Source organism: Eschrichtius robustus, chromosome 7 (genome assembly GCF_028021215.1).
Source record: "Eschrichtius robustus isolate mEscRob2 chromosome 7, mEscRob2.pri, whole genome shotgun sequence".
In the NCBI taxonomy this organism is placed as follows: Eukaryota; Metazoa; Chordata; class Mammalia; order Artiodactyla; family Eschrichtiidae; genus Eschrichtius; species Eschrichtius robustus.
Genome location: NC_090830.1, coordinates 101,395,583 through 101,405,866, shown reverse-complemented (window position 1 = coordinate 101,405,866; position 10,284 = coordinate 101,395,583).

The window sequence follows — 10,284 nt, the reverse complement described above, 5'->3', positions numbered from 1 at the left end:
TGACTCTAGATACAACCCACAACAATGAAAAACATTATGCCATACCTCCCTGTTCTTGTTGATTTTAGATGCCTAATATTTGTGGCTTCAAAGTTGTCAATCACAGATTGTGCTCCTTTTGGCAAAGTTTGCTAAATATAGTCATAGGGAAACTGAAAAAAAAAAAAAAGGGTATTGTTCTGGAAACAAAAATAAAATGAGAACATTTAATTCGATTTTGCATTTATTTTTAATGCAAAAGCAAACCCAGCATTATGTAAACTGGCAACAAAAACTACAAAAAACATTGAAGAGCACTTTGTTGATACTAATAATTTTGAGTTGCTTTTCAAGTCACTTTCCCATATGCTACTCTAAATACATTCACAAAAATATCCACAGAGTTAGTTAGTGGTAGTTTCCCACTAGTGTCAGTTTTTAAAAAAATAGAATTATTAAGACATGATTCTAACTCCCTTAAAATCCTAAAATAGATTCCTGTTCTCCTGACTGGTAGTTACTGTAATCACAGTAATGAGTAGTAAATATGCAGTCTATGAATGGTGCAAAGCAGTTCAAATAGAGAAACAACTGTCTTATAATTATTGCTAGGTTTTGAAGATTTCTCCCTATGGAAAACATGAGCAAGTGCTCAATTTTTTCCCTAAACCATATGATACAAAGTATAACACTGAAGATGGGCTGAGATTAATTAAAAATATATATTGTAAACTCAAGGAAAACCACTGAAAAACTTTTAGGAAGTATAAATAATAAGTTAATAATGGAGATAAAATGGAATAATAATAAATGCTCAATTAGACCGCAAGAAGTCAAAAAGATTTTTTAAAAAAGAAACAAAGAACAAATAAACATGGTAGTAACATGGTAGATTTTAATTAACAATATAATAATCACTTTATATGTGAATGGTCTATACTGGTTAAACACAGAGATTGTCAGATTGGATTAGGAAAGCAAGACTCCACTCTGTGATGTCTACAAGAAATATACGTTAAATGCAGATACATAGATAGGTTAAAGAGCAAAAGTATAGAGCGAGATATACCAAAAGAAAGTTGGACTAACTATGTTGATTTCAAACAAAGTAGACTCGAAATAAGAAAATAGATAAAAAGCAAGATTACATAATGATAGGAGTCAGTTCTCCAAGAAGACATAACAATCCTAAATGTGTATGCACCTAACAACAGACCCTTAAATATATGTGAGACAAAACTGATAGACTAAAAGGAGAAATAGACAAATTTACAATTATATTTGGAGAATTCAACTCCTTTTCAGTAATTGATAGAATGAGTAGAGAGAAAATCAGAAAGAATATAGATAACCTGAACAAAACATATCAACCAACTTGACTTAGTTGATGTTTATAAGACATTCTACACAACCATAGCACAATACACATTCTTCTCAACCATACAAGAAACATTCATAAAGATTATGGCCTATAGAAAAGACTTAAATTTAAAAGAATAAAATTCATACAAAATTCTTGGGCCATAACAAAATTAAACTAGCAATCAATAGTAAAAGGTATCTAGAAAGTATCCAAATACTTGGAAATTAAACAACACATTTCTAAATAACCCATATGTTAAAGAAGAGTGACATTCAAAAATATTTTGAACTAACTGAAAATGAAAATACAACATATCAAAATTTGTGGGATGCACCTAAGCAGTACTTAGCAGGAAATTTATAGCAGTAACTGCTTATGTGAGAAAATAAGAAAGGTAAGAAAAATCAGTAATTGAAGTTTTACCTTAAAGAAACTAGAGAAAAAAAAAAGCAAATTAAACTTAAAGCAAATAGAAGGAAAGAATTAATAAAGATTAGAAGGAAATCAAAGAAAATGAAAGAAAGACAAATAGAGGAAATCAATGAACCAAAAGCTGATTCTTTAAAATGGTCAACAAAATTAATAAACTTTTAGCCAGGATGACCAAGAAAAAAAAAAAAGGAAAGCATAAAATGCCAATAACAGGAATGAAAAAAAGAAAAAAAACCCTTGCTACTGATCCCACAGATATTAAAATTATCATAAGAGATTACTTAAAACAACTCTATGTCCATAAACTCGAAAACTTAAACGAAATACAAAAATTCCTTAAAAAGAGAAACTACCAAAACTCACATAAGAAAAAATAACCTGAATATTCCTGTATCTATTTTCTAAATTAAATGTATAGTATAAAACATTCTGAAAAAGAAAACTCCAAGCTCAGATAGTTTCACTGCCAAATTTCACCAAATGTTAAAGAAAACATAATACCAATTCTGCACAATCTCTTCCAGAAAATAGAAGAGAAGGGTATCCTTCCCAATTAATTTTATAAGGTCACATTATGAAAGACGAAAACTACAGACCAATTTCCCCCCATAAATATAGATGCCAAAATTCTCACCAAAATATTAGCAAAATAAATCCAGCAATATATTTAAAAAAATACATCTCAATTTAATGGAGTTCATCCCAGGAACAAAAGACTGATTCAACATTCAAACATCAATTCATGTAATTTACCATATTAACAGGCTAAATAAGAAAAACTACATCATCTCAAAAGATGCAAAAAACTGTTTGACTAAATTAATCATTTATTCATAAAGCTTCTCAACAAACTATAAATAGAAAGAAACTTCCTTAACCTAATAGAGGCCATTTATGAAAAATTCACAGCTCATATGATACTCGGTGAGAGACTGAATTCTTTCTCCATAAGACTGGGAGGAAGAAAATGATGTCTTTTCTCTCCACTCCTATTCAACATTGTAATGGAAGTCCTAGCCAGTGCAATTCAGCAAGAAAAAAAATTAAAGGCATACCTGATCATTTATGTAGAAAACCCCAAAAAATCTATGTATATTTAAAAAATCTCCTACAACTAGTAAGTGAGTCTATAAAAGATTTAAGATAAAAGATAAATATAGAAGAGTCAGTAATGAATGCTTGGAATTTGAAATTTTAAAAATTGTAATTACAATAGCACTTTCCTCTCCCTCATAACTGAGTACTTAGATATAAATCTAATAGCTCAATTAAAAGAGATTGTCAGATTGAATAAGAAGAAATTCGCTTTAAATATAGAGGTACAAATACAATAAAACTAAAAAGGTGGAAAATAATATAACATGCTAATACTAATCAAAAGAAAGCTATATTAATATCAGACAGTATAGATTTTAAAGGAAAATATAACCAGGGATAAATAGTACAATTTCATAATGAAAAAGGGATCAATTCAGCAAGAGTTTATCTAAATGTTTATATACCTAAGAAGAGAGACTCAAGATACAAAAACCAAAAACTGATAGAGCTGCAAGGAGAAATACATAAATCCAGATTTACAGTTGGAGATATTAATTTATAATTGATAGAGTACAATACACAGAAAATCAGTAAGGATATAGAAGACCTGAACCACACAATCCTTATCAAAATCCCAGGCATTTTCAGATAAATTAAGTTGTTTCTAAATAGTATATGGAAATGGTGAGAACCTAAAAGAGTCAAAATAATTTTGAAAAAGAACATAATTGGAATCCTTACACTACCTAAATTCAAGACTTATAATAAAACTAAAGTAATTAGACAGTCTGGTACTGGTGTCAATAAGATAGATAAATGGATGAGAACAGAGTTTAGAATAGATCTACATTTACATGGTCAATTAATTCTCAACAAAGATGCAAAGGCAATTCAGTTGAAAACAAATGATGCTGAAACAAATGGATATTCATATGTAAAAGTATAAACTTTGATCAGTACCTAACAGCAAATACAAAAATTAACTTAGAAAGGACCATAGACCTAATTGTAAAACCTAATAACCGTACAAAATTTCTAGAAGAAGATGTTAAGAGAAAAATCTTCGTTACCTTGAGTTAAGCTAACATTTCTTAGAACACAGAAAGTAGAAACCATACGAGTAAAAAAATTGATAAATTAAGAACACCTGCACTTTGAAAGATGCTGATAACAGAATGAATAGACATCACAGACAGAAAGAAAGTATTTGCTAGTCACACATTTTACTTGTATCAAAAATATATAATGGACTCTGTAAATTCAATAATAAGAAAACAAACTACCCATTTTTTAAATGGGCAGAAGATTGAGCAGACACTTCACAAAAGAAGATATATCAATGGCAAATGGAAACATGAAAAAATGGTCAACATCAAACATCACCGGAGAAATTAAAATTAAAACCATACTGAAATGCCACCACACACTTATTAGAATAGCTAAAATTAAAAAGATTGATCATATTCAGTGATGCTGAGGATGGGGAGCAACTGGAATCCTCAAATGCTTCTGTTTGAATGTAAAATGGTAAAACCATTTTGGGAAACAGTTTGACTTGACTGTTTCTTTCAAAGTTGAACATACATTTACCATATAACCAGACTATTCCACTCCTAAGTATTTATGCAAGATAAATGAAAGCCAATATTCATATAAATACTTGTAAAAATGCTCATAACAGCTTTATTTTTCATAGTAAAAAACTAGAAAGAACCCAAATGTCCATCGGGGGTGAATAAATATATTGTGATATATCCATATAAAGAAATACCATTCATCAGTAAAAAGAAATGGACTGACACATGCAGCAATGTGAATTTCAAAATAATCATGCCAAATAAAATCAGACAATAAAAAGAATACAAATTATGCCAGAAAATACCAGAAAATGAAATACTAGACAATAAAAATTAATTTATAGTGATGGAAAGCAGAACACTGTATGAGGATGGGAAGGATGGGAAGAGGTAGGAGTGAAGAATTACATAGAAACCTGAGGGAATGTTTTGGGATGATGAATACATTCATTACCTTGATGGTGATCATAGACCACATATATGTCAAAACATATATCATACATCATAGGTATATACATATATGTCAAAACTTATCAAACTAATGTGTTTAATGTGTGTAGTTTACCATATGTCAATCTTACATCAATGCAGCTGTTTAAAAAAAAGGAGGTGAAATAAAGACACAATCAGGTAAATAAAAACAGAATTCATTACAGACTGATACGCACAACTCAAAATACTAAACGAAGTTCTCTAGATTGATAAAAAATGATACCAGATGGAAATTCCGATCTATAGGAAGGAATAAAGAACACTGGAAATGGTAAATATGTGGGTAAATACAAAAGACTACCTTTATTTTTCTTTATTTCATTAATTTAAAAAAATGGACCATGTAATACAAAAATTATAATGTATTTTGGAGTTTATTATGTATGTCATGTAAAATATATGACAATAGTAAAAGGTCAGGTGTGGGGGAAATGGAACTAGTAGTATTGCAAGGCACTAATATGTGAATTAATACAATATTAACTCTAAGTACACTGTATAATGTTAAGGATGACTATCAAAATTATTTAATCAATCACTCTGGAATAAATATAATAGGTATTGGTAAGAATCTAATACAGAAATTAAAATATAATATTAAACAATATGTGTAACAAAGAAGCGGAAAAGGATAAACAAAAGAACAAAATAGTAGGAAAAACAAATAGCAAAATGGTAAACTAATTCAATCTATATCAATAAATAATTATTAATTTTTAATTAAAAGGTAGAGATTCTAAGCTTATTTAAAGAAGCAAAATCCAATTACATTAAAGAGTACTAGCAGGGAGAAAGAGGGAAATTTCATGAAGAAAAAGAGGGTCCATTCATTGAAAGACAATATGCTTGTGCCTAATATAGGGTTTAAAAATACAGGAAGCAAAACTGATAGAATCAAAGGAGAAATAGATAAATCTATAACCATAGTTGGAAATTTTAACACATCTATCTCAATAAGTGAGAGAACATGTAGTCAGATAATCAGTATGGACATAGAAAGCCTGAGTAAGATGAGCAAAAACCTTGATCAAATTAACTTTTACAGACTATCTGAAGAATATTCATTTTTTTCAAGTGCACACGAATAGTAACTAAGAAAGTCCATATGTTGGTCATGAAATAAGTATTAATAAATTTCAAAAATATTGAAATATTTCAGAGTATGTTCTTAGACTATAACAGAATTAAACTGAAATTGAATAACAATAAAATATGTAGAAACAGTATTTTTTCGACCATAATTGTATGAAATTAGAAATCAACTACAGAAAGGAAAACAGGAAAAGAACAAATATGTGGAGACCAAACAACATGCTATTTAAAAAAAATTAAATCAAAGAGGAAATCAGAAAATACCTCAAGACAAGTGAAAATGGAAACATAATTTTCCAAAATCTATGGGATGTAGCAAAAGCAGGTCTAAGAGGGAAGTTCATAGCAATACAGGCTTCCTCAAGAAACAAGAAAAATCTCATATGAACAACTTAACCAACCACCTAGAAGAATGTGAAAAAGAAGAGCAAACAAACCCCAAAGTAAGTAGAAGGGAGGAAATAATAAAGGTCAGAGAGGAAATAAGTTGTGGTTACCAGGGGGGATGGGGGGGGTACTAGGAGTTTGGGATTGACATATACACACTGCTATGTATGGGATGGGTAAGCAATGGGGACCTGCTGTATAGCACAGGGAACTATAATCAGTGTCTTGTAACAACCTATAATGGAAAAGAATCTGAAAAAGAATACATATACGTGTGTGTGTGTGTGTGTAACTGAATCACTTTGCTGTACACTTGAAACTAACACAATGTTGTGGATTAACTATACTTCAATAAAAAATAAAATTAAATTAAAAAATAAAATAGCTCCATGGGGCTATTCACTGTGATTTTATGCCATCTAAATACTGTTAGATATGCCATCAATGATTATCCAAGTTATCAATAAAATAAATAAGGACAGACAGTGCTGTGCATCATACTAATAGATATCCTTTGCTGACTGGCATTATATTTTATATTATTACAATAATAGTATATCATAAAAAAACTCTCTGAGAAAGGATATTTAATATAGATATCACCCAACTGAATTACCATTCAGCCTATCTTACTTTAAGTATTATCCTCAAAAGGCTTGGATAATTTCTAGGCAAACAGTTAGTGAACTCTCAGTCTCTGAGACTCTAGTTGCCAAGGATACTGTACTGAACATGACAATGTTTCTGCCCTCTTGGTGCTTAATTTGTAGTGAGAGAAAAACACTAAATAAACAAATAGTTAAACAAGTAAAAAAGCAAGATAACTTCTAAGGGTGATTAAGTGATATTAAGAAAATAACAGGTTAATGAAAAAGAGAGTCACTGGGTGGCTGTTTTAGGTGTTTTAAGTGGTCGGGGAAGGCCTCTTTTAGTTAACTTTTTAGCTGGATTTAAATGATCAGGAGGAACCAGCCTTACAGAGCTCAGGAGTAGGAAAGAAGTGAAGGGAAAAGGTCAAGGTGACTAGGAAGAATAAATGTAAGTACATCTATCCCAGCTATTTTGAAATCTTACTTTCTCTAGGTCATCTAGTCATTCTCACCTCTCCCAGAAAGATACACTAGTGCCAGTAGCCAACCATGAACGCACAGCCCTATAGTTATAGCTCTGAACTAATATAACCCATTCTGGAGGTTGGGGGTGGGAGTGCAGTGGGGGCTATATCAATCCCTAAAGATTAAGGTAATGAGAAATCAGAAGCCACCATTGCTACTTCTACTAAATGGTCATAACAATCCCAAATCTGGATAACTTTTTAATGAGGATATTGTTGATCATAGGGAAAAGAAAAAGAGAGTGAAGAATTAATGCAAATTCACAACTACTGGAAACACAAGTCAAAACAGTATGCTTTATACTCAAGAACAACATAAACAAAGGTTTCCCACTTCCACAGATAAGTGGAAAATCTGAGGATATATTCAGGGAACATAAAATAACTGAATTTAGTTATAGCACAAGACATACAAAGATTACCAAGATAAGATATAACCATAGACTGTGGAACTATCACTGAATACTTTTTATATCAAGTAGTTGAACTTTATTCTGTACGAAATTGAGAGTTACTAAAAGTCGTTTGAGGATGGTACTGACCAACCTAGAAGGTTGGTGAAGAACAAAGACTAGGAGCAGGGAGACCAATTAGAAAGCTATTGTAATAATTCAGTTAAGAATTAATGATTGTTTGAATTTAAGTAATGGATTAATCTGTTGGTGATTACCTTTCAAAATGCTCCATGTCCACAGTTGACAAGAATGCAGTAAAACAGGCACTGTAGTATGTTGCTGGTGGAAGTGAAGTTTAGACTTTTCTGGTGTACAAAGGGGTGGGATTGGATTTAAGAGACAAAGGAGAAGAGGTTAAAAAAAAGACCAGAGGACTGATAGATATCAAGGATGAGAAAAGAGAATAGATATCAAGCTATTGAAGATGACTATGAGGCTTCAGGCCTGATTTAGCAAGGTGATCAGACTATTAACAGAAATGAGGTAACAGGAGGAGATGATGGAAAAGAGCAGAACAAACTCCACAGACCAAGAGGACCTGCACTGACCTCCTTGAGATTCTGCTTAACCTTGGAGAAACTCATCTGAACTTAGTGTCTATATTTACATATGTAAAATGGTGGTGGCAGAGGGCGGTTGAAATAAATTACCTCAAAAATTCTTTCCAGCTAGATAATTATGAGAATTTAGAATGTGGTTGTAAATGCTTTTAATTTCAGAGAAGTCTCTTAAATTAGATCATAAGCAATTTTAAGGCAGGGACTGACTAGCTTATTCTGTCTAGCATATTAGCTTTTCTTTGTTTCTAACTAACAAAAAATAAATAAATGGTTATAAATATATGGTCTTTATAAAACATTTTAAATTAATAGAAAAATATAAGTACATCCACTTCCTCTCACATTTATCTAATACTGCACATATATTTGTATTACTCTGTTTATGAAAATCTGGAATTTTACTTGTTTTGTAAACTGTTTTTCAGCATTATAGAATGAGTAGTTTCCTATACATACTTATATATTCAAAATAATGTTTTTAGTAGCTTTATATAGACATATGGATATAATCAATCCTCTATTGATTGTATACATTAATGTTTTTAATAACATTGAGGTAAACACATTTTTACATAAATCTTAATGCTTATCTGTACATTATTTCCCCAAGATAATTGTCTAGAGCTGAAATGTCTTGTTTAAAGGGAATAGTTTTGAGGCTTTTGATATATTATCAAGCTGGACTCCAGATAAATTGTCCATTAATTACACTTCCACAATAATACATTAAAGTGTGTGTTTTGTTATGATCTTGCCAAATGTAGGCATTTTAAAAAGCAATTCCAAACAAATGAAAAATGGCATCACAGATTAATTTGTATTTGAATATAGAAAACTTAAATGTTCTAAAATATTTATTGGACTTTTTAATTTCTTTCTACTCAAGACTTCTATTCAATCTGAGAACATTTTCCTTTTGGATTTTGTCATTTAATTATGTCTATAAGAGGTGGGGCAAGAACAAGATGGCAGAGTAGGAGGACACGGGACTCACCTCCCCCAATGTAAACATCAAAAATACATCTACATGTGGAGCAATTCTCACTTAAAACTAATTGGAGACTAGCAGAAAGACTCTTGTACAACCAAGGCTATAAGAAAGATCCACACAGAATGGGGTAGGCAGGAAAGAGAAGTGATCAGGTTGGGACCTGTGCCCCTGGGAGGAGACTCAGAAGAGGAGGGGATTACATGGGCAGAGATCTTCCCTGGGGAACAAGAGGTTCAAACCACATATTGGGCACGTCAGCCCTGGGGTCCAACGTTGGAAAGACGAGCCCCCTTGGCTGGTTGGAGAGCTGGTGAGACTAACAGGAGGACTGTAGGAAGCCTGGACTCTGCTCATGATGAGGGTGCACACACTTGCTTACTCCTGAAACAGGTCCAGAGGGTGAATTGAAACTACATGGGATGCTAGCCGGTTTCCCATGACCACCCTGGAGTGCACCTCAGCCTGAGCCAAGCACCTGCTCTGGCCCCACTTGCTTCACAGTGCAGCTTCACATGGGGCTGAGAGCTGCAGCTGCCGAAGGGACTGCTAAGTTGTGAGGGACAAAGGCATCTCAGACCCAGAGTGGCATCTGAGCACAGCGGGGGCAGTCATTAATGGCACTTAGGGAGGCAGCACATCAGAAGTGGTCCTGGGCTCTGACTATGGCCAGTGCCCGCACAGCCCATGCCCAGAACCAAAATGAACATCTACACCAGCCCCTCTTGCTGTAGCACTGTTCTCCTCTGGGGTAAGTGTGCTGGTGCAGGGAGGGGGGAGAGCATATATTTAAAGGGTATCAAGACA